Source organism: Mesoplodon mirus (assembly GCF_964341445.2).
Source record: "Mesoplodon mirus genome assembly, chromosome: 10".
NCBI classification, from domain to species: Eukaryota; Metazoa; Chordata; class Mammalia; order Artiodactyla; family Ziphiidae; genus Mesoplodon; species Mesoplodon mirus.
Genome location: NC_138986.1, coordinates 67,445,692 through 67,472,061, shown reverse-complemented (window position 1 = coordinate 67,472,061; position 26,370 = coordinate 67,445,692). Strand labels below are relative to the sequence as shown.

Sequence of the window (26,370 nt, the reverse complement as noted above, 5' to 3'; positions counted from 1 at the left end):
ATGCTTTTGCCCGTTTCGTATGGGATGCTTCCGACAAGCTATTAGCAGACAAGCTTTTTGGAATAAAGGCTTCCTTTCTTCTCTCCAGCTTTCTAATGAGCCTGGATCATTCATCATTGTTGTTCAGCTTCTACTGAGACATCCCAGTTAAGTGAACTACGAACATATTGAAATACACACTTGGTCACAGGTTGAGGGATGGTTTCTCCACCCGAATCCCCTCTCTCTCCTACAAACCTCCTGGCAACCCCTGCCAGGAAAACCTCACCCAACGGCATCCGCCGTTCCTCTCCCACTTTATAAGGATGGCTCTCAGGAGGCCCCGGAAGCGGCAGCGGCCCAGCAGGGAGCTGGCTGCAGGCCAAGGCCAGCCCGAGGGCCCTGGGGGCCCCACCTCCCCTCGGGCCGCTGCCGTGCCCTAACCGGCCGCTGCGGGGCGCTGCGGCACCAGCCTCGGAGCGCGGGCGGGGCGGGGCGGGGCGGGGCGGGGCGGGGCGCCGAGCGGGCGGCGGGCGCGGCGGCTCGGCCACAGGTAACCTGCGGGAGCAGGGAGCGCAGACCGGCGAGCGGCGGCAGGAGGCGGCGGCGCTGGGCGGCGCCGAGGCCCAGGGGCCGCCGGAGCCAGCGGGAGCCTGTGCCCATCGTCTCCTCTCGCCCCCAACGCTGTCGCCGGCATCGATCCCAGCGGCGCAGAGAGAAAGGTACCGTGTGCCCTCGCCGGGTCCCTTCGAGACCCCTCTTCATCCCAGGACCGGCGTCCCCTACTCTCGGGGGGCCTCTCATCCCGGGAGAACCGTGTCGCGGGTGGGAGCGCCCCCAGGTCGCTGTCTGTTTGGGGAGGAGTCCCAGACGGAGCGCGCTGCCCCCTTTTCTGCGGCCTCTGGGGAAGCCGGCGTTGGAGGGGGGGGTTCTTCCTGGGGCACCTCCCTTGTCTCTTTCCTTCAGTTTCTTCCCTAGAATATAGAACTTTGGTGGGAGGAGGCAGAGAACTTTCTCATCTTTGCTCGTCCCCCTCCTCTTTCTCCAGTGAGCTCAAAGAGTTTGTAGAAAGTGGGGGGCGGGGCGGGGGTCCCCGACCGGACGCGGAGGCCGCCCGTGTTCGGGCGTAAGGGACGGTCCCGTCTGGTGGCCAGCGTCCCCCGCCGTCCCTGGGCCTGCGGGCCGGCCTCCGAGTGACCGGGCTCGGCTCGGACGCGACAGCAGCCTGACCCCTTCCCTCACCCCTTCGAGGACCACAAAGGGCTGCAGGCGCCGGACCGTGGGGCTGCCCTACTCCGGGGAGGTCCGCTCTGGCTGGACTTAAGCTCTGTAAAGAGTTAGCAAGTGGCATCTCTCTGGGCTCAAGGGAGCGTGCACATTGTTTGGTTTGAGTTTAGACATCAGCTCCCGGACACTTGTCTTGGAAATTTCAGTGTGGTGCTTCCGGTAGATTTGAGGGGCGGGAGGGGAAGTGGAGTCTTATTTGTGACCCTAGAGGAGCGTTCGTTTCCTAGAGCGGATCAAGAATGTTTTCCCGGGGCTTACCTGGTGGCGCAGTGGTTAAGAATCCACCTGCCAATGTAGGGGACATGGGTTCGAGCCTTGCTCCAGGAAGATCCCACATGTCGCGGAGCAACTAAGCCCGTGTGCCACAACTACTGAGCCTGCGCTCTAGAGCCCGCGAGCCACAACTACCGAAGCCCGCGTGCTCCGCAACAAGAGAAGCCACCGCGGTGAGAAGTCTAGAGCAGCCCCTGCTCGCTACAACTAGAGAAAGCCCGCGCGCAGCAACGAAGACACAACACAGACCAAAAAGAAAAAAAAAAAGAATGTTTTCCCTAAAGCATGGTGAGATGGTTTAAGTGGCGGTTGAGAGACCCCCTTTGGGGTCATGAGATTGAGTCTTGATGCCACCTGTTAGGTGTGTGACATTGGAAAACCCACTTCTTTAAACCTCAGTTTTTAGAATCGTAAACTGGGTGTATTATCCATAACCTGGGGGTATGGTTGTAGAAAGTAAGTGAAATGATGCAAGTGAAAAGCTTGGCATAGCGCTCTTGAAGTTTGGGCGTCCTTTTTGTGAGTCTGTTGGATGTTGATATTCATTCACGTTGACCTAATGTCTGTTAGGCCAATGGAAGTGGGCACTTGGGCCGTGAACACAAACACCCCTGGTCCACGGTGGTCCCACAGTGTACTGATGGTCTCTGATGGAGTCCCCATCCTTAAAATGGCAATAGCAACCTGTTGTTCTCCTGCTGTAGTAGGCGCTGGACTATACATATTTATCTTTCATCATCCCTAGCAGGTGCTTAGTATCTGGTAAATGAAGAATTTTTTTGTTTGATTAGGGATATAAATTAAAATTGGAAGAGTTTTCTGCCCTCTAGGTCCTAAATGAGATGGGGAGAGTGGAGGAAGGGTGAAAAGGGTGTAAGAGCCCAGAAGACAACTGGTTGCATGTTGTTGGGAGGTATAAACCAAGGGTGATAACACAGTGCTAATTTGTTGACTCCTTGTTCGGTGGTGGCACCAAAAATTAACCTTAGCGTCCCCCTCAAACTCATCAGCCTCTCCAGAGCCCCTCCAGATAAGCATATAATCCAAGTAAAAGCAGACGACTTGTGATCCAACTCTGCTTAGAGACGAAGTACTCTTTCAACTCCCAAGGCCCTCGCATATTGGAATTCTGGTGCTGCCCCTGTGGACTATATCATACATTCAGAAAGTATCAAACGGAGAGGTACAAATTAAAGAATAAGAACACAAGGCACACCCAAGTACCCATCACCCAGCTGAAGAACCAGTGCATCCTCAGAACCTTGCAGGCCCGAGCACTCCTCCCTGTGGCATTCCACTTCTTTCTCTCTCCCCAAGGAACTGATAGTCTGGATTTTGTGTTTATTTTCCCCTTGCTTTTCACCTTAATATCTTACGTGAAAAACTCTGTGGGAGGGAAGTTTCCAAACAAGCCTTTCCACAATAACCTGGAGCATTCCTGTAGAACGTAAAAGCAGGATATTGAGAGTAAGATGCAAACCACAGAAAGCTGAAAGTATCCAAGTGCTGGGACGGATAGGCTGGCTGTCAGGGTCTGCCCCCAGTTTCCTTTGGCACAGGTTCTGCGGGTGTGTTCTGTGTGTGTCGGGGAGGGCCAGTCTCTTCCAACACAGCTTGGAGGCTATAATTTTGAAAGCTTTGCTTGAGTCTCTAAGAATTGGAAAAACAGTAATTTGTGTGCATGTGTTTTAGAAGTGTTAAAAAAAATATCAGTTTTCAGGGGACATTGTATTGGGATTTGAAGGATTAAGCCAGCTGAGAGTGACCTTTAAAAACGGTTTTAACCTAAATTCTTCTTTTTCTGGTTATAATGTTTGTGTTAGGGACCTTAAGTTATTCCTTTGGGCTGAATCACAGGTCTCCTCCGTGAATCTTACACATTCTGACATTTCTTGGTTAAGGCAAAGATTCCTAAACTTGGTTCATGGCCCCCTTAGTATCTAAGTAATTATTTCAGTGTCCCTAGATTTAGGTAGTTAGTAATAGTTAGGTTGAAATAACGTAATAAGTATTTATATCCTAACAACATACAAGCTGTTTGAAAAAAAAAGAATGCACATAAACTGAGAGAAAAAAATTTATATCATTCTTAAATAACCACAGCTACAAAGAGGATGTGTGTGTGTGTGTGTGTGTGCTGCACACACAAACTTTGGGATCAGATTGGATCCCAATCTCATTTCCTGTCCCACGTTAATTTTTCTGCAGCACTTGCTTTTTATCACAGCAACCACTGAAAGCCCAAGCTTTGCAGAGATATGATGTCATTGATAGGAATGTAATGGGATCTGATGTTGAAGCTGTGGACTCCTCCAGTCTGTAGCTTCAGTGTCCAGCACATTGAGTACACTGTGTTTCCCTTGAAATTTTCAAAAATCCTACATTTCCCCTGGGCATTTTCTACAGCTCCTGAGTGCCTTGGCGCACAGTTGGGGAATTGTTGGTCTAAGGTAAAACCCCCTTCCCAAGAGAGATCAGTTACTGAGGAAGGTGTCTGCCTGAAGTAGCCCCAGGTTAAGCTTCTGGGTGCAGTGGGCTACATCTCGGTTTTCTCCTCTGTGTAAAATGGAGTGGCTAGAGCCTTCCTCATAAGGGTCATTCAGAGGATTAAACTAGATAACGTATGTAAAATCATCTATTAAAGCCCTGGAATATAATGGAGTTTCAAGAAATGGTAGCTGTTTTAATGATTGTTAAATAGTACTAAATGAATGTCCAGTAACAGGTGTGTGTCATTGCCCCTATTTAAGAATAGCCAGTACTTGAAATCTCAACCTTAGCAAATAAACTATGAGGTAATTAGTTCACATTATAGGATGATTTATCATTTTATTTATTTATTTATTTTTTTTGCGGTACGAGGGCTTCTCACTGTTGTGGCCCCTCCCACTGCGGAGCGCAGACTCCGGACGCGCGGGCTCAGTGGCCATGGCTCACGGGCCCAGCTGCTCCACGGCATGTGGTATCTTCCCGGACCGGGGCACGAACCCGCGTCCCCTGCATCGACAGGCGGACTCCCAGCCACTGCGCCACCAGGGAAGCCTGATTTATCATTTTCAAACAGAAAACTCTGGTGTACCATTGTGACACTTTTTGATTTTTCAGACCATCCTTGGAATACTCATTTTCATTGGCCACCATGTGCCCTGGTTTGGGGAGGAGGTCATAACTGATTGGATTGAGCCTGAACTTTGTCATAAGACAAAGTCTTGGGAAGTTTGGACGTAGGTTACAGGCCAAGAAATGTTTCAAGTAGGATTTAATTTCCACATATACTTTTGGCACAGAGAGCAGATAATCTTTTCAGATGAAACAGTTTTTATTAAATTGTAGAGCATCCCATGATAATTCCTATCAATAAGTGGTACTTGTTAATCCTCCAAGGAAAGGCTGACTTGGATAGCGATGTCGCAGATGGCTGTCACGGTGCCTTTTAGGTAACATAGACCTTTCCTCCCTTGTTCTATTCCTTGCCCAGATCCCAAGCGTAAGCTAGGACCTGGTGATATTTTAACAATTTGTGAGAATACACTCAATGGTGATGTTTCCCCAGCATAGTTGTAGATTCTTATTGTTGCTTTCTTCAGTCATTTATCATTGGGAAGCCTATACAGAACCATAGGTGATGCTTCCAAATTGACATAAAATTTTTTTTCTGTTTGTTTTGGTTTATAATGTTGAGGGTTTTTTTCTCCCTCTATAAAATTTGGATATATGTTTGTGTGTGAGAAAGTATTTGATTCTTCTGAACTGATAATTCCATTTTTTCCATTTCACACCCATCTATAAATTATCAGCATTATTTTTACTTAACATATTGCTCCTTTCTTAAAAAATAGGAATTTCATACCTTGCCTTGGGTTAAGCTGATTATATTTAACATTCAACATCTTTTTTTTTAAAGTATAGCTGACTTAACAATATTATATTAGTTTCAGGTATACAACATGGTAATTCAATATTTTTATAGATAATGCTCAATGCCTTATGGTTTTAGGGTATAAAGTAGAAAACTGCATTGTAGATAATAAAATGTGGATTAGAATGAATTGCTTTCTACTTTTTGTCTGCAACTCTTAATTAAAAGAAAACTGACAGTCAGAAAGTTTGAGCATCCATTTAGCTATTAGAATCTGATATTAGGCACAAAGTGCTTTGCAAAATGCTTGACTCTTTCTTAAAGGCTATAATCCATTTATAGTTATTATAAAATATTGACTATATTCCCTATGTTGTACAATATATTCTTGTAGCTTATTTTATACCTAATAGCTTGTATCTCTTAGTCCCCTACCACTATACTGCCCCTCCTCCCTCCCTCTTACCACTGGTAACCATTAGTTTGTTCTCTGTATCTGTGAGTCTCCTTTTTTTTGTTGTATTCACTAGTTTGTTGTATTTTTTAGATTCCACATATAAGTGATACCATACAGTATTTGTCTTTCTCTGTCTGACTTATTTCACTTAGCATAATGCCCTCCAAGTCCATCCATGTTGCTGTAAATGGCAAAATTTCATTCTTTTTTATGGCTGAATAATATTCCTATGGGTTTGTGTATATATATATACCACATCTTCTTTATCCATTCATCTGTTTTTATTAATACATTTATTTATTTATTTTGGACTGCGTTGGGTCTTTGTTGCTGTGCACAGGCTTTCTCTAGTTGTGGCGAGCAGGGGCTACTCTTCACTGAGGTGCACGGGCTTCTCATTTCGGCGGCTTCTCTTGTTGCGGAGCATGGGCTCTAGGCACTCCGGCTTCAGTACTTGTGGCACGCAGGCTTCGGTAGTTGTGGCACGCGGGGTCTAGAGCACAGGCTTAGTAGTTGTGGCACACGGGTTTAGTTGCTCTGTGGCATGTGGGATCTTCCCGGACCAGGGCTCAAACCCGTGTCCCCTGCATTGGCAGGCGGGTTCTCAACCACTGCACCACCAGGGAAATCCTATCCATTCATCTGTTGATGGACACTTAGGTTGCTTCCATATCTTGGCAATTGTAAATAATGCTGCTATAAACATGGGGGTGCATGTATCTTTTCGAGTTAGTGTTTTTGTTTTTTTCAGATATTTACCCAGGAGTGGAATTGCTGGGTCATGTGGTAGTTCTATTTTTAGCTTTTTGAGAAACCTCCATACTGTTTTCCATAGTGGCTACACCAATTTTCATTCCCACCAACAGTGGAAGAGTGTTCCCTTTTCTCCACACCCTCTCCAGCATTTGTTATTTGTGTTCTTTTTTTTTTTTTGGTGGTACACGGGCCCCTCACTGTTGTGGCCTCTCCCGCTGCGGAGCACAGGCTCCGGATGCGCAGGCTCAGCGGCCATGGCTCACGGGCCCAGCCGCTCCGTGGCATGTGGGATCTTCCCGGACCAGGGCACTAACCCGTGTCCCGTGCATCGGCAGGGGGACTCTCAACCACTGCACCACCAGGGAAACCCTGTGTTCTTTTTGATGATCGTCATGCTGACAGGTGTGAGGTGATATCTCATTGTGGTTTTGATTTGCATTTCCCTGATGATTAGCAATATTGGCATCTTTTCGTGTGTCTGTTGACCATCTGGGAACTGCTTGACTCTTAATATCTTCATGTAAAACTAGGAAAGGGTATGTAAGGAGGAAAAGGTTTAATTTAAATTTGGGAGTTTATTGGTAGCTGAATGGACTTAATTTCATGTACATCACTGATTTGTCTTCAGTTCCAGAATGGAGATTATGGGAAATATTTCTGTCCATGATAGTGAAAAGCATTCTTTAAAAAAAGGTGAATTTGGGACTTCCCTGGTGGCGCAGTGGTTAAGAATCCGCCTGGCAATGCAGGAGACATGGGTTCGAGCCCTGGGCCGTGAAGATTCCACATGCTGCGGAGCAACTAAGCCCGTGCGCCACAATTACTGAGCCTGCGCTCTAGAGCCCGAGTCACAACTATTGAGCCTGCGTGCCACAACTACTGAATCCCGCGCGCCTAGAGCCTGTGCTCCGCAACAAGAGGAGCCACCGCAGTGAGAAGCCTTCGCACCGCAACGAAGAGCAGCCCCCGCTCGCCGCAACTAGAGAAAGCCTGCATGCAGCAACAAAGACCCAACGCAGCCATAAATTAAATAAATAAATAAATTTATAAAAAATAAAAATAAAAAAAGGTGAATTTAATGGAGATAGATATCAGCAGATAGTAACCAAGAATGGAGAAGTAGTTCGAAGTAAACTAGTATTAACAGCTAAACAGGAATCAGCAAGGCTTTTTTTTTTTTTTGGTTTATTTTTGTTTCTGTAAAGGACATATGCTTTGAGAAATGTTTGTAAAAGGAATAAATACAAAAGAATAAGGTCAGTTTTCCTTGCAGATATTAAGTAGATAAGAGGTGAAAACAGAACTTAGTTCTTTCAAGGTTGTGACATTTTCCACATTAGCTCTAGGAACCCTGTTCTCCATCATCTTGTCGGGTTGGATGGAGGGGCACATCCGGGGTCCTTGAGGAGGATGGAAGGACATTGGATGGACATCAGGAAACGTAGTGTAGTCCTGGCCACCAACTTGCTGTGGAGCTCTAGAAAATATCTCAGAGCCTCGGTTTTCTCTTCACTAAGAGGACTAGACCAAAATATTATTTTGTAAAAGGTATGGTTTTGTGAACTCATTCATATTCACAGTGTAAAAGCAACACTCTTTTTTTTTCCTCACTTCGAAAGGTCGGTGCCCTTGAATCAACCTGATGGTCTGTGAGCCAAAGAGAGCTAATGAGATTGTTAACCTGATGTAACCTAATGACTTCCTATTATTATGAACATCAATAGCTTACTGTGTAGAGTCCTTTCAGACTATGTATGCGTGTATTCACATTTTAGAATATAAACCCAAAGTACCACCTTATTCTAAAACCTGATTCCAAGGTCAGAAAATTTATATTCTTTTTTCAGTAAATTAGAGTTTTCAGTTTTTAAAAATGTCAGCATTTTATTCTAACTCTAGGAAAGTCCCAGGGGAATCTGATATACAAGGAAATTGCCTCTAGGTGGTGAGTTTTAGGAGTATTGGGTGTTTTTCCCCCTCTGCATCTGTATGGAAATTTTAAGGCTTCTTACAATGAACATATATTTAGTTTATAATCAGAAAAATAAATTAGTTAAAAGTTTAAAAAATTACACAAGAAAATTCATTATTAATCACATGTACTCAAAAAATACTTTGTTCCCATAATGGAACTATTTAGATGTTCTAGTAACTAAAATATTTGCTTAATGAGAGGTGAAAATGTAATGACATGAGATGGACCTATTTTTTTTTAAATTTTATTTATTTTTTATTTATTTATTTTTGGCTGCGTTGGGTCTTTGTTGCTGCACATGGGCTTTCTCTAGTTGCGGTGAGTGGGGACTACTCTTTGTTGCAGTGTGTGAGCTTCTCATTGCAGTGGCTTCTCTAGTCACGGAGCATGGGCTCTAGGCACGCAGGCTTCAGTAGTTGTAGCACGCGGGCTCAGTAGTTGTGACTCGCAGGCTCTAGAGCGCAGGCTCGGTAGTTCTGGCACATGGGCTTAGTTGCTCTGCGGCATGTGGGATCTTCCCGGACCAGGGCTCGAACCCGTGTCCCCTGCACTGGCAGGCGGATTCTTAACCACTGTGCTGCCAGGGAAGCCCAAGATGAGCCTATTTTATCATGGTTAGATGGTAGTGATTTGAATTTATTATTGAGGATGAAAAATAAATCATGAACAATTTGACTTGGAAATTTTCAATTCAGAGTTTTCACAAAACTAAAAGTTAGTTCTCTTTCTTTGGCAGGGATAACATGTCTCATGCCAGTTTTTTTTTAAATTAATGAATTAATTAACTTATTTTTGGCTGCATTGGGTCTTCGTTGTGGTGTGTGGGCTTCTCATTGCAGTGGCTTCTCTCGTTGTGGAGCATGGGCTCTAGGCGCATGGGCTTCAGTAGTTGTGGCATGTGGGCTCAGTAGTTGTGGCTCGCAGGCTCTAGAACGCAGGCTCAGTAGTTGTGGCACACTGGCTTAGTTGTTCTGCAGAATGTGGGATCTTCCCAGACCAGGGCTCGAACCTGTGTCCCCTGCATTGGCAGGTGGATTCTTTACCACTGCACCACCAGGGAAGTCCCTAGTGCCAGTTTTTAAACTTACTTTCTAGCTAGAAAATACCAAGTGAACTGTAAGTCTCAGCTGAAATTCTGAATTTGACCCAATTTAGGTAGAATGTTGAGATGCACTATATACTGTTTTATATTAGGCCATATGTAGTATAAAATATTGAAGTACCAAAGAGCAGACTTCTTGAGTAGGTATATATAGATGCATTTGAGTATCCTAGCTGTGCCCCAGGCATCTTACTGGGTTAGATGCCTGGCTCTGGCACCTATTGGTTGTAACTTTTTTTTTTTTTTTCTTTTTGCGGTACGCGGGCCTCTCACTGTTGTGGCCTCTCCCATTGCGGAGCACAGGCTCTGGATGCGCAGGCTCAGCGGCCATGGCTCACGGGCCCAGCCGCTCCACGGCATGTGGGATCCTCCCGGACCGGGGCACAAACCCGTGTCCCCTGCATCGGCAGGTGGACTCCCAACCACTGCGCCACCAGGGAAGCCCTGGTTGTAACATTTTTGACGGTTTACTTAACCTCATTATGCCTCAGTTTCCTAGTCTGTAAAATGGGGATTTGAAACAGTTTTGTACTCTGACTATGGTGATAGTTACATGAATCTATGAATGTGATAAAATTCATAGAACTACACACACACAGACATACACACACACACAAACACTGTGAGCCCATGGAAAAAGTGAAATCCAAATAAGTTCTGTAAGTTTACTTAATAATATTATACCAGTGCCAGTTTCCTTGTTTTGATAATTGTACTATGGTTATGTAAGATATTACCATTGGGAGATAGGGTAAACAGGAACTCTCTGCATTATTTTTTTATTGTGATAAAATATACACAACATAAAATTTACCGTTTCAATAATTTTTTAAGTATGCAGTTCAGTGGCATTAATCATATTCACATTGCTGTGTAACCATCACCACTGTCAGTCTCCAGAGCTTTTTCATCATCCTAAACTGAAACTCTGTACCCCTTAAACGATAACTCCCCAATCCCATCTCCCCCAGGCCCCTGGTAGCCACTATTCTACTTTCTTTCTCTGTCAGTTTGATTCTAGATGCCTCCTATAAGTGGAATCATACAATATTTGTTCTTTTGTGACTGGCTTATTTTACTTACTCTTAATACCTTTGAGGTTCATGGACTATTTTTGCAACTTCTATGTGAGACTAATGTTGTTTCAAAATAAAGTTTAAAAAAGTGAAAAAAAAATCCCATTGATGGGGCCCCACTGCTGGACTGTACCAAGGCCTAGAGGTTAAGAGCAGTGCAGGATGGCCAGAAAGGCCAAGGAGTGACATTACCTCTCTTTCCTCTTCCTCCTTATGCCCAGTCATAGGAGAAGAGATGCAAGAAAGAGCTGTGTTCTGTCTTGTATAGGGAAGAGCCTGCATTATTTATTAGTAGGTTCCTATATCAACCTGAGGAGCAGCTATTAAATCTCCTACTAAAATAGGGATTCTTTTTGTTGTTGTTTTGATGTTTCTGAAAACATGCTTGATTTTTAAAAAGAATTTTTATTGGAGTATAGTTGATTTACAATGTTGTGTTAGTTTCAGGTGTACAGCAAGGTGAATCAGTTATACATATACACATATCCACTCTTTTTTAGATTCTATTCCCATATAGGCCATTACAGAGTACTGAGTAGAGTTGCCTGTGCTATATAGTAGGTCCTTATTAGTTATCTATTTTATATATAGTAGTGTGTATATGTCAATCCCAATTTCCCAATGTATCCCTCCCCCCTTACCCCCTGGTAACATAAGTTTGTTTTCTTTTTTCTTTTTAAAGGCATTATATTATTTATTTATTTAATATTTATTTATTTATTTGACTGCACTGGGTCTTAGTTGCGGCACACGAACTCTTAGTTGTGGCATGTGGGATCTAGTTCCCTGATCAGGGATCGAACCCAGGCCCCCCTGCACTGGGAGCATGGAGTCTTAGCCACTGGACCACCAGGAAAGTCCCCATAAGTTTGCTTTCTACATCTGTAACTCTATTTTTATTTTGTAGGTAAGTTCATTTGTACTCCTTTTTTAGATTCCACATATAATCATATAAATATGATATTGTCTTTCTCTGTCTGACTTACTTTGAAATAGGGATTCTTAACCTGAGGTTCATTGATGGGCTACAGATGCTCTAAGAGCTCCCAGAATTTAGGTGTAGGTATTTAAGTGAATGCTCATTTGTATATATGAGAGGGAAGACATTCCATAGCTTTTGTTATATTCTCACATGGTTCCCTAACCCAAAAATGGTTAGCAAGCAATGCAAGAAAATGTTGTTTACAGAGCTCTACCCACCGCATAACAGGCTCTTTCACTTGGGTGTCTTAGCCCCTTTCAGTTTTCTGGTATATCTTTCCCCTTAACAGCCTCCAGAGGCTTTCTTTCTGTTTAAACCTGAGAGAAGCCGGAACAATTCTTTTCCCTCAGAGCCTCCCGCCATTCTCTCCTATATCCTACAAACTCCAGGATCCATTCCTCAAGGGCCAGAGGAGCCCCATAGCAAACTGTCTTGGAGTCCCTAGTGGGCAGATGTGGAACTAGAGTGTGTGCAGGACTCAGCCTCACAACTGCCAGTTCTGTCCCTAACCTCTTTAGGCTCCAGAAAAATAGGAAGAAAATAATACTTGAGGTACAGCTCTGGAAAACTCATGAAGTGGTCCTGAATGACTCAAGTTCAGTGGATTCTGCCTTGGGGAATGCAAATTTAATTTTCAGATTGTCTTCTGGTTTACACTTTATGTTTTAAATGTATTATAAATATATCATGCAATACATTCTACCTTGTGGAGTATCTAGTGATTTAGGTGAGCTATTGCAATGATGTATTATTATAAAAGATGTTAATATCAGAATTTATTTATAAATAGAACTCTCTAGTCATTCAGATTGGTTTTTAACTCATATGAATGGATTGCATAAATGGGAAAAACTGTAACTTTTAAGTTTTTCTTATACATGTGATTCTTCAATATTTGCATTCATCTTAGAAACCCTCCAACAAATTATGACTTGACTCATTTATCCAACTCAAAATATATTCTGTTAGGGTAGGCTAACTGCTGTAACAAACATCTCCAAATCTCAGTAGCTTAATCCAGTAAAAGTTTATTTCCAGCTCACCTGAAGTCCAAATAGGTTATTCCTGGTTGAGCAGCTCTCCTGGTTAACTATTCTGCAAGTGACTCGAGATAAAGGCTCCTTCCATCCTGTTATACCATCATTTTCAACATGTGGTTTCTCATGTCCTTGCAAGGGGGAAGAGAGTATGAAAAACGCAACCAGATTAACTACCCTCACCAGCAAGTGAAAACATCACTTCTGCTCACATTCTATTGGCCAGAAGCAGCTCAGAGCCCCACCTCAATTTATGGAGACTGGGAAATATAGCGCCTGGCCAGACAGCTGCTTCTGAGCAATAATCATTTACTTTATTTATTTATTTAATTTTTTATTTTTTGGCTGCACATGCAGATTCCGGGATCTTAGTTCCTCGATCACAGATTGAAGCCAGGGCCACTGAGTCCTAGTCACTGGACCACCAGGGAATTCCCAATAATCATTCACTTTAGAAGGGGAACAGAACTCTTTGGTGGATAAGTAGCCATCTTTTATATTAATATGCTAGTCTTTTAACCGGTCACTTCAGTGTAACTGCCTTCATATTATTTATTTCTCACTTTCCAAACAGCAAGTGTTATGTCTTTATAGTGTAAAGTGTGGATGAGACCTTCATACGGGAAACAATTTTGTCATAATTGTTGAGCAAATAAAAATGGGATTAAGCCATCTAGTTTTATACATTTATTAGGGAATGAAGTATATTTTATTTATTCAGAGTCACCCAGCCCCCTAGAGAATTGTACATTTGAGAAAGATGGAACATTAGCAAAGAGGAAGATTAGCAAAGAACAAGAATATGCATATCTTATTGGGTTCATGAATGTTCTCGTAGTAATTTAAAACTACTTCCAGCTGCTGGCAATAGGCAGGTATGAACATTTTTTTCTTCTTCTTCTTCAAAAAAAAGAAAAGCAGTCTTCACCGTGGGATGTATTACACAATCATAAATGTATATGTCACTTTTATTTGCTCTTTAAATATCTTAATTTTTTTTAAAATTTATTTATTTTTGGCTGCGTTGGGTCTTCGTTGCTGCGCGTGGACTTTCTCTAGTTGTGGCGAGCGAAATCTACGCTTCGTTGTGGTGCCGGCTTCTCGTTGCAGTGGCTTCTCTTGTTGCGGAGCACGGGCTCTAGGTGCGCGGGCTCAGTAGCTGTGGCTCGCGGGCTCTAGGGCACAGGCTCAGTAGTTGTGGCGCACGGGCTTAGTTGCTCCATGGCATGCAGGATCCTCCCGGACCAGGACTCGAACCCGTGTCCCTTGAATTGGCAGGCAGATTCTTAACCATGGCACCACCAGGGAAGCCCTACTTATTTGCTCTTAAGGGAAATTAATGTTGTACGATTTGGATCTGTTTATCTTATTTGCTTGAAGCCATTTTGTGCCTAGGAGGGTGCCATTTGGCTATATTCAGCATCCAACAGCTAGAAATGGAGAATATCGAGTGTGAAGGATCCCAGTACTTAGCTGGAGTCATGGAGAAAGTGGTCCACAACTTTAGTAGTTACACTAACTATACAGGCATATCTTGTTTTATTGCTCTTCGCTTTACTGTGCTTTGCTTTAGTGTGCTTCACAGATACTGTGTTTTTTACAAATTGAAGATTTGTGGTCATCCTGTATTGAGCAAGTCCATTGGCACCATTTTTCCAATGGCATTTGCTCACTTTGTGTCTCTGTGTCACGTTTTGGTAATTCTTGCAATATTTCAACCTTTTTCATTATTAGTATATTTGTTATGAAGATCTGTGTTCAGTGATCTTTGATGTTACTATTGCAAAAAAATTATGACTCACTGAAAGCTCAGACAATGGTAAGCATATTTTGGCAATAAAATATTTTAAAATTAAGTATGTACATTTTTAAGACATAATGCTATTACGTGCTAAATAGACTACAGTGTAGTGTAAATATAACTTTTATATGCACTGGGAAACCAAGACACTCGTGTGACTTGCTTTATTGCAGTATTCACTTTATTGCAGTGCTCTGGAACCAAATCCACAATGTCTTCGAGGTCAGCCTGTAGTAGTGTTTCATTTACCCATGAATATTTACCATCTTTTAAGTCCTAGTTTTTTTCTTTTAAAGTTACATTTTATGGTGCCCATGTTGGACTTAAAGATGCACTAGACCAAAGGTCAGCAAATTATAGCCATGGGCCAAGTCTAGCCCACTGCCTGTTTTGTAAAGTTTTGTTAGAACACAGCCATACTCATTGATTTACATACCTCCTGTGGTTGCTTTCACACTATACTGGCAGAGTTGGGTAACTGTCACAGAGACCATACGGCCCACAACACCTCATGTATTTATTTAGTGTCCCTCTATGGAAAGTTTGCTAACCCTTTCACTAGACCCTTAAACCCTTAAAATTAGTGTAACTTGGTTTGAGGTCACTCTGTTCCTACTTAGGATTTACTTAATCTCTGGCCCACACTTCGCCATCATAGTGAGGATAATAAAACCTACCTATCGAGGTAGTTAAAGTAGACTTTAAGTGACCTTGGGCAAATTGCTCAGTTGATCTTCTAGTCGCTATCTGCCAGTCTGTCTTCCAGTAGGCTTCCTTAGACCAATCCATTTCCAATTTACCATGTATAAGAATCATCTGGGAACTCTATTCAAATTCAAAGATGCCCACCCTCATTCCTTAGGTCCTGATTCATCTGGCCTGGGAAGATGCATGTGTAACTGGCACCCCAGATTCTGATGCAGGTGGCCTGGACTTCAAGTAACTCAGACCCTTGTGGCAACTTGTCCTTGGGTCCCTAGAAATAGTTTCTCTGACAGCTCCAGATATGCTTCTTGACTCAGCCGGAATTGAAGCCTTGCCTACCATATAGGAGAGCTTGGAACCAAAGGGGGACTGCCCAGCGGCGTTCGTCATCAGCATTCTGAACATGTGCAGAGAGACCCGGCAGTGGGCTTATCGTATAAATCAAATCATTGACTGCCTGACTGCACCTATACAGCCATCTGCTGCTTTGCTTTCAAATAGAAATAATGATAGGGAAGTTGGCACTGGGGCTTCAGAGAAAGTGATTCGTTTTCGTTGCAGCTCTGTATGCCTCCTGATGCTAAGAGGGAACAAATTAAAGCTAAAATTAGCAGTATAGCCCTGGGCTAGCTGTCTCTTTTTAAAAATCAAGATAAAAGTTAATAGCAGAAGAAGTTACCATGAGAGGAAGAACCTAAGTCCAGGTGCTTTATAGGTGCTTTAAGAACGGATGCTGATTTAATGGTTTATAACTTCCTTAATCTCCAGAATGTATTACCCTAGGTTATGTGATACTTAATGAACGGTTTGCTCACTGAAGCCTTTGTTTTCCTCCATTGGCTATTCAAAAACCGAGTAAAGAGCTGCAAAGCCACTAATGAATAATGGCAAAATCCCCTGGCACCTGTTGGGTTTTAATACAATATGGAAAAAAGTGAGACACCCCGCCCCCGCAAAAAAAAAGTCCAAAAACAAAAACCAGGAAAATAAAAACTTGAAGGAAGAATCAAAGAACCTCACACTTTCAGTACTTACCACGAGTGGAGCTGTGTTGCTGTTCAAAAGCAGTGTTAAAACTGAGGATCATGTGCCTTTAAACACTTCCGTCTTTGCTACCCTGCTGAAATAAACCTGGGTGTTTGATTGGATGTAAGCCAGGGTATTTTGTACTCTGAAATGTAAAGTAAACACTTTATCATCCAATGAAGGACTTAACAGCTAATTAGATACCTTCCTGTTGGGAGATGTCTTGGGAAGCTGATTTCAAAAGCATATGCTAATAAGGATTTAAAGAATCCTATGTAAGATTATCAAAGGATTCCTTTCAATAATGAGTTCCCTTAGACCCAGGATATTTAATATATGATTAGAATTACTAATCATTCAAAGTATACCCTCTTTAAGGGAGCCCAGCATTGCCGGGAAGTTAGGAATACCATCAGGGAACATGTTCTCAAGAGGCTGCTAAATAAACAACCATCTTCTATTTTTATTAAAATGATAGCTTTAGATGATTCCTTTTCTTCCCGGCAAAATATGCAACAGGTCTAATTTATCTCTAGACACCAGAATTTCTTTCCTTCCTATTACTAAACCCTTGAGAAAAGGCCATTTTGAAAAAAATAAGGCTTCTGTCTTTAAAAATAGATTATTTTGATATACCAAAAACAAATTGTCTTGATGCTCAGTGCATTTCTGTCCTTTTAAATCCTAAATTCACAAATTTATATTCTTCCCTTGGTATTTAAAGACTCAAAAACACTAACACTGTGCTTATAATTGACTGTGTTCAACGTGACCATGTTTTTGTGTCTAAAAGTAGAACATGAAATATTGTACCAGATTTTTGCCCCAGGACTTCTGTGCTGTTTCTTATTATGTCCTTCTCTCCCCAGCCTTTGGAATTCCCTTAATGTCAGAGACATTAACTTTGAGGGTAAGAGAGTAAATCTTAAGAGACGAAGTATTTGCTTTGAATTTCCCAGCCAACTAAATAGGATGGATGTTAATGTCTCAGGTGTACAAGGCGTACTTCTTGTTAGTGTTAATAAAAGCTGTGTATATAGTGGAGAGAAAACATATTCCCCAAATCAGTAAACAGACAGAAGCTATGATGGACTTTTTTCTTTTTTCTTTTTGGCCGTGTCACATAGCATGCGGGATCTTTAGTTCCCCAACCAGGAAAAGAACCCGTGGCCCCTGCAGTGGAATCGCGGAGTCTTAACCACTGGACCGCCAGGGAAGTTCTGGATTTTGTATGAAAAAAGCAATGTCAGAGGCTATTAGGGTATTTAAGTGAAGGGAAAAATTCTATGTTATAGTACTAAATCTAAAAGGAAAAATAAAAAAGAATGGATACCTCTATGGGTACAACTGAATCACTTTGCTGTAACTGTAACTGTAAAATCACCTGTACCTAACACAGCATTGTTAATCAACTATACTCCAATATAAAATAAAAATTGTTTTAATTTTTAAAAATTAAAAATAATAAAAAAAAGTAAAAGGAAAGACCAAGTATTGATTGTAACCTAACCAGGTACCATAAATCCCCAGCAGCGCTGTCTCAGCCCCACAGAATAAATGGCATTCATTAAGTTTGAGTGTATTGCTGCCCTAGGATCAGGGAGGCCAAACTGTGTTACTCTTCTCTGCAAAGCCTAATCTCTCTACCTGAAAAATAATTGAGGAAAAAAAAATTTTAAGGTCAGTGACTCTCTCTTGGCCTCCCTACGTATTTGTCTTTTTCTTTCTTATTAGCATTAGGTAATGTATCTTAAAACCCCAGGCCTCTACATTCAAACCTGGCCGAATTACCTCTCTTGCACAATACAGATGCCCTTCAGGAGAACTCTGTTTCGTGGGAGACTGGCAGGCTTTAAAGAGAAGAGTGCGACTTGGCTGCCAGGAGGCTTGGGTTCCAATTTCATGTCTGACAGCAGCCTTTGTGCCCTCTGCCGAGTCACCTTCTTACTTCTGTGGCTCTCCTTTTCTTTTCTCTTAGAAAGGTGACCACTGGACCCATGTTTCAGATGGGTCCTCACTGACTAGTCCCCTGCCCCCATGGATTTGAGGCCCGGAAACATTTTTTAGCTTAACAAATTATTATAAGCCAAATACCCTTGTAACAGCCACGCCAGTCAGGAAATCGAACTTTGCCAGTCACCCCAGAAGCCCCTCCTTGGGTTGCATCTCAATCATAACTCCCTCTCTTCCTCCAAATTAACTGCAGGCAGTCCTTGCCTTACATGGCACTGTGGTACTATAAAGAAATGCTGAAATCCTGATAGGCTATCTTAATAATCAGTGGGAGAAATTGCGATTGTTCTGAGACCTTTAAATGTTTGGCCAGAACATTAAAAACTCTTTTACTGTCTGTTATAATTGTAGAGGGAAATGAAAAAATACTAAAATTTAGTACACAGTAATTGAAAACATTAGCAACATTGCGAATTAGACTTTTCTTTGTAAAATCTTATCAAGAGTTTGGTTTGCCTTTTCCCATCCTATAATTTATGATACAGAACAAGCATCTTTTCTTTTCAAAATTTATTCTATTGAAGTATACTTGATTTACAATGTCATGTTAATTTCTGCTGTACAGCAAAGTGATTCAGTTATACATATATATACATTCTTTTTCATATTCTTTTCCATTCTGGTTTATCACAGGATATTGAATATAGTTCCCTGTGCTATACAATAGGATCTTGTTGTTTATCCTTCCTATATATACTAGTCTGCATCTTCAACAAGCATCTTTTCTATGCCTTGATGAACTTGCATACTCCTGTAGAAGTTTGGATCAGTTTCCAACATTTTATCCTTTGCGTTTTCAGTGTTGTGAAGTATCTGCAGGAGTTGTTTTAATGTGGACTTTTTGCAGCGTCATTTCTTCATTCTTTTCATCTCCACACTTTCGTCATTTATGGCGATCAGTTCCCTACATTCAATTCCTCTGGCTGCACATCTAGAGGCTTCGGGTGGTAGCGCATCAACTTTCCCACAGTCAAACATTTCTTCTGTGACTCCATCCTGTTCCATTCAAATTTCACTTCCAGTGTTACCACTTTTGATTTCTTTGCTGCACTTTCTTCTTTGTTGGCTAATTACCTATTTTAATTGTTTATTTTGGTAAGCTGTTATGTGGGTTTTTCACTGGGAGACAAGAAGACAACACAGATACATGGTTTGCTGTCTGTGTGAACCGAGTAACAAATGAGTGACCAGTCACTGACAGACTTGGAAAGATGTGACATGATTGGTCACTGATCATGATGGTCATCTATTAATTACATAGTGATTTGTAGACTGGAGTGCTGTTAGTGAAGTTTGTACCTCATGCAGTTTCTGAACGTTAATTCACCATGGTAAGTGAGATTTGAGCCTTGTTGTTGGAGGACTGGTGTAATTTAAACTGTGGGACCTGAAATTGTGCACATTATAACCATGTAAAGTGAAGGCTGCCTGTATTATTTGCTGTAGTAATCACTTTCTTGTAAGTCTGGACACTATGGTTTAGTGTTGTTCCATAAAAAGTTTTTGTTATGTCTTCTAAGTCTTTTTTTTTTTTTTTTAAATCTATGAGTTTCCCCTCTGTATTAGTTTTCCAGGGCTGCTGTAACAAAGTACCACAGACTGGGTGGCTTAAACAACAGAAATTTATTTTCTCACAGTTCTGGAGGCTGGAAAATCTCAGATCAAGGTGTTAGCAGATTTGATAAACAACAAGGTCCTACTTTATAGCACAGAGAACTATATTCAATATCCTATGATAAACCATAATGGAAAAGAATATATATATATTCTTATATATACATATAAGAATGTATACATATGTGTAACTGAGTCACTTTGCTGTACAGCAGAAATTAACACATTGTAAATCAACTATACGTCAAAAAAATTTTTTTTAACTTAAAAAAAAAAAGATGTTAGCTGATTTGGTCTCTCCTGAGGCCTCTCTCCTTGGCTTGTGTCTGGCCACCTTCTTGTTGTGTCTTCACATGGTCTTTTCTCTGTGCATGTGAACTCCTGGTTTCTCTTTCCCTTCTTATAAGGACACTAGTACTGTTGGATTAGAGCCTACCTTAACGGCCTTATTTTAACTTGATTACCTCTTTAAAGGCCACGTCTCCAAATATAGTCATATGAATTTTGTAGGGACACAATTCAGCCCATCACATCTTCTATTCCTTTCTTTTCTTTACTACTTATGTATCAAAATAGCTGGGCTTCTTGACCACTGGTTATATAAAACATAAGCCATAATCACATAAACTTTTCATTCAAGAGTTAGGATCATTCTTGAAGGAAAACATTGAAAATTAGGCCTGGATTATGTTGGGTAAAATTATGTTCCAGTTACTAAAGGTATATAACAAATCACCCCAAAACTTGGCAGCTTAAAACAGCAATAATTATTTATTATCTCTCAAAATCTGTCAGTCAGGAATTAGAGAGTGGCTCAGTTGAGAAGTTCTGACTCTGGTCTTTCAATAAGATTGCAGACAGATTTAACTGGGGCTACAGTCATCTGAAAGTTTGACTGGGGCAGGAGTCATCTACTTTAAGATGGCTTGCTCACTTGGTTGGCATGTTGGGGATGGCTGCTGGTGGGAGGCCTCAGTTCCTTTCTACATGGCTGCTTGACTGTCCTTATGGCATGGCAGCTGACCTGAGTGAGTAATCCAAGAGGTCAAGACAGAAGCTGCAATGCATTGTCATTTTCACCGTGTTCTATTGGTCAGAGATCCAGTCTTGATTCACTGTAGAAGGGGACTCCACAAAGGCATGAATATAGGAGGTATGGATTATTGGGAGCCATCTCGGGGACTGGCTGCTATAAATTGGATGGGTAAAAAGTGTCGTACTATTGGGAAACCTGTTTGTAAGTCTCTACCTTCAAATGCTGCTTATCTTATAGGCATGTCATCAAAGTTAAACATTATTAAATGCAAACTTTCTACCTCATACTTAATGAGTTAATATTTTTAAGAGTTTTCACGGTAATTTTTTATGCTCAGTCTCTATGTCTGACTAAAACCATTATATTAATCCAAATACATACACTTATCTATTAATAGATTTTTCTTTGGCTTGGTCATTCATCTGAGATACTGGTCTTTTGTTTTGTTTTGTTTTAATTGGAGTATAGTAGCTTTACAATTTTATCTTAGTTTCTACTGTACAGCAAAGTGAATCAGTTATACGTAAACATATATCCCCTCTTGTTTTAGATTTCCTTCCCATTTAGGTAACCACAGAGCATTGAGTAGAGTTCCCTGTGCTATTCAGTAAGTTCTCATTAGTTATCTGTTTAATACATAGTAGTGTATATATGTCAATCCCAATCTCCCAGTTCATCCCCCCCACCCGAGATACTGGTCTTAAATGGTGGATCCTGAACTCTAAAATGTGGGATCAACAGCTTCAGATATCACATATGCCTTTATGTGAAGTAGGAGACGTTACTGGAAATGACAGAAAAGCATTGCTATGGAGCAGGAAGAATATATGAAGGAGGGGAAGCAAGTTGAACAGGGGTGAACACGAGTAGTATAGAGGGTATATTAGTTGATGAGACAGAACAGAATTGGTGTGAGATGAAATTTCTTATGACAGGTTGTAAACTTGTGCAACAGTATTTATTATGTGCTGTCTGTAGGAAGATATATAGTTACCTAAGTGATTTAGCAGTATAAAGTATGAGGTTCATGGCTTTATGTTAAATCAACTTATGTCCGATATAAAGCTGATGCTAATAATTTAGGATTTACATTTTTTTTTTTTTTTTTTTTTTGCGGTACGCGGGCCTCTCACTGTTGTGGCCTTTCCCGTTGCGGAGCACAGGCTCCGGACGCGCAGGCTCAGCGGCCATGGCTCACGGGCCTAGCCGCTCTGCGGCATGTGGGATCTTCCCAGACCGGGGCACGAACCCGTGTCCCCTGCATCGGCAGGCGGACTCTCAACCACTGCACCACCAGGGAAGCCCAGGATTTACATTTTTTATTGAAGTATAGGTAATTTACAATGTTGTATTAGTTTCAAGTATACAGCAAAGTGATTCAGTTATACACACACACACACACACACACACACACACGCACACACATATTCTTTTTCAGATTCTTTTCCGTTATAGATTATTACAAGATAAGGTATTGAGTATAGTTCCCTGTGCTATGCAGTAGGTCCTTGTTGTTTACCTGTTTTATATATAGTAGTGTGTATGTTAATCCTAAGCTCCTAATTTCTCTCCCCCCCCGACCCCTGCTATCCCCTTTGGTAACCATAGTTTGTTTTCTATGTCTGTGAGTCTATTTCTGTTTTGTAAATAAGTTCATTTGTGTCATTTTTTAAGATTCCATATATAAGGGACATCGTATGATATTTGTCTTTCTTTGTCTGACTTAGTTCACCTAATATGATAATCTGTAGGTCCATCCATGTTGCTACAAATGGTATTATTTCATTCTTTTTTATTGCTGAGTCATATTCCATTGTATAAATACCACATAGGATTTAAATTTTTTTAATTGCCCACATTCACTCATAACTCAGTATCATTTGTTAAATAAAGATGTTTTGGGTTCATTCATAAAGGAAAATTAGGAACATTAGTAAAATATGATGAGTTTAAGCCCCTTAATGTGTTGTAGTTTGATAGGACTTCACACAGCTGCAGAAATGAGTGTAGTATTCAATCCGAACTCTTGTGAATAGAGTATTAGAAATGATGTTATTGAATCTTTACACCCCTGGAAGTTTGTCTAATAAACTGAGTAGTTGTCACACTGAGTTTCATACAATTCATATCGTAAAAATATAGCTAAAAACTAATATATTTGTATTCTACCTCACTCCACAGGCTCATTAGAAGTGACTGGTTGCTAGTTTCAAAAATGTAGTGAACTAAGTTTGCAGAGTTTGTGTTCATTTGGGATCAGGCTGTTTTGCAGAGTCAAGGTTATTGAAATTTATTTGTGGCAGAGATGGGTGAATAATGAACAGTTCTTTCTAGACACATAATACAAGCTCCCTGTTGGCTTCTATCTGTCTGCCTTAGGAACAAAGATGTCTCTGTGCTACGGGGTAAAGATCTGGAGTGAAGTGAGTACCTGGTAAAGGCTAAGAGCACATGTAGGGCGTGGAACCACGAGGACTCATTATGATGACTAGATTGCTTATGAAAAACCAATACTTGCAAGTCCTGATTGGAGTGGGCTTCACAAGTCTGTGTTCTGTTTTTCATATGTAACATTTTGTTTTAGAGACAAAATAAGGTCTTTTGGATAAGGCAGTAAAAGATTGGGCAAGATTTGGGCAATTCCTATAACAGACTTTCTGTTTTAACTGATCTCTTGTTATTTGAGCCTTTTATTTATTTTAAGAGACATTTTAAAACACAGAAAAGTACATAGACACTCTGTTCATTGGCCACCAAGATCAGTTTTTAGTTTTCAATATCTTCGTGGTGGGAATTTAATTTCCTGCTTCACAAAATATTATTTATGCTCAGCATAAGGTCTTTCAACTTGTGGGAAACAGGACTAGTAAAGTGAAGAACAGTGATCCCTTCCAAGACTAGCTTTTATTTATAGCTGTAGCTTCTAATTTTATTTTAGTACTTTGTAAACTCACCAAATCCTACTGCTTAACATGAGCAATAAATTGTGCCTCGTTTACTTCTAAGATGGTCTCGAGCTTTTAGTGTAACTGATTGGCTGCCTGCTTTTGCACATCTGCAAATGGTTATGTTATACACTGTCAAACCCATTCCAGAGTGGTGAGGAAGAAGAGAAAAAGAAATGGATTCTTATCCTCTTCTTAAAATGACCTTTTCTTCTCCATGTAAGGAATTTGGATAATTCTGAAACGTCAACCACTTGATGTGGTTAGTTTTTTTCATTCCTTGTCCCATTCAGTATAGAGATTCATGCTCTTCACTTCTGGGAAATTTTATTCTATCATTTCTTTGGTAATTCTCCTGTCCTCTTACTCTGTTTTCTCTTTTAAAACTTCTGATATGCAGAAGACCTATTGAATTGAGCCTCTCTTTTTGCTTAACTTTTCTGTCTCTATTTCTGCCTCTTCTGTCTTTTGGTTCTATTTCCTGGGAGATTTTTAAAACTTACTTTCGTTCCTTCTATTGAATAAAAAAAATTTTTGTCAATAACTTTTTTTTTTTTTTTTTTAGCTCCGGATGCGCAGGCCCAGCGGCCATGGCCCACGGGCCCAGCCGCTCCGCGGCATATGGGATCCTCCCGGACCGGGGCACGAACCCGTATCCCCTGCATCGGCAGGCGGACTCTCAACCACTGCGCCACCAGGGAGGCCCAATAACATTTTTATTTCCAAGAAATCTCTTTGGTTCTCTGATCATTTTTTTCATTTTAACTTGTTCTAAAATACTTTCTTTAATCTCTGAGGATACTAATTCAAGTTGTTTTTTTTTTTTAAGTTCTTATCTTTTTTTTTTTTTTTTTTTTTTTGGGCCACACAGCACAGCATGTGGAATCTTAGTTCCCCTACCAGGCACTGAACCCAGCCCCATCTGCAGTGGAATACTGGAGTCTTAACTGCCAGACCCCCAGGGAAGTCCCTTAAGTTCTTGTCAGTTACCAGAATTATCTTAGTTTACTCCAGGGTTATTTCTTCTTGTTTACTGTGGTCCCTCCTTTTCATTTTGGAAGCTTTCCTTGAATGTCTGGTGGTCCTTGGTTTTGTGTTCATGTTTAAGACTAAAAGGCAATTGGAGGGTCTGTGTGCAAAATTGTAGAGTATATGAAGGTCTTGTCTTAGAAGCTGTTCAAATTCTCTAGAGAGGAAACATAATATTGGGGGGAACCACCGACGAATTAATACAATATATCAATTTTACAAATTGAAAAATACAACTAAGTGACATATGGCTTGTGGTTACATACATATGTGGCAAAACCATAATAAAGGCAAAAGAAAGTAAACACAAAATTCAAATGGTGCTTACACTTTGGGGATATGATTGGAGTGGAGCATAAAGAATATCACTGTTGGGCTTCCCTGGTGGCGCAGTGGTTGAGAGTCCGCCTGCCGATGCAGGGGACACGGGTTCGTGCCCCGGTCCAGGAAGATCCCACATGCCGTGGAGCGGCTGGGCCCGTGAGCCATGGCCACTGAGCCTGCGCGTCCGGAGCCTGTGCTCCGCAATGGGAGAGGCCACAACAGTGAAAGGCCCACGTACCGCAAAAAAAAAAAAAAAGAATATCACTGTTATTGGTTATGTTCTATTTTTTAAATTGAGAAGTGAGTTTTATTATGATCTTTATTCCTATGTATATGTAATATATTAATATAGTCTTTTATATGTGTCAAGTATTTCATAATAAAAATGAGAACATTTGAAGGAAACTCTTTGTATCCCATCTTGTGAGAGCAGATGCTTGACTGACAGTGTTCTGTGCCTGGAGTTGGGGGGCTGACTGTTCATAATCATGACCCACCCTTTCAGCTCAGTATGCAGTCTGAGAAATGACGGGGCTGAATGAATCAGCACAAACAGGGTGGTTATGCATAATTCCTTTGGATTTGTTCTTGGCACCCTGCTCCGTGACGTCCTGATGTGTATACTGGTCACGGATTCTTCCAGACACCATCCAGTCTTCCCAGTGATGTGTAAGAGATGCCTCCACCAGCCCCTGCGTACCTGCTGGTCTTAAATTTCATCCTTTGCCTTCTGCAAGGTGCCTCAGGCACTTTTGTAGCACCTTCACTGCTGTCACTTACACACCTCTGTGAGCCATTTGGGGTCAGAACTGTTCAGCTGCACATGAAATAAAGGCAGAAAGAAACCTCGGAGTAAAGGAGCAGCTGGGAGACAAAGAGCAGTACTGTGCTCAGTGCTCATTGGTGAAAGCTCGTGGGCGGGGCGGGGCTGGGAGGTGTGCATCTTCCCTCCGCTCCCTCCTCAGCACCGGAGTGATTCACCTGTGTGCGCATGGGGGTGTGCATAGTTTTTAATATTGAAACGTTTGAGACAGAGAGGGTTATAATGAGTCAGTGCGTGTGGGGCACCACTAACCAAGTACAACTGTAGACCT

The 26,370-nt window shown here is 41.5% G+C and overlaps 1 protein-coding gene across 2 annotated transcripts in view; it reads left to right on the top strand.

Annotated features, from left to right (window-relative positions):
• The first annotated feature begins 542 nt into the window (after positions 1-542).
• Positions 543-26,370, top strand: part of ANKRD6 (ankyrin repeat domain 6) — a 224,502-nt gene continuing 198,674 nt past the window's right edge. For both annotated transcript variants that reach the window (XM_082633609.1, XM_082633607.1), the window contains exon 1: positions 543-701. The gene's annotated coding sequence lies outside the window, so the exon portion shown is untranslated. The remainder of the gene's footprint in view (positions 702-26,370) is intronic.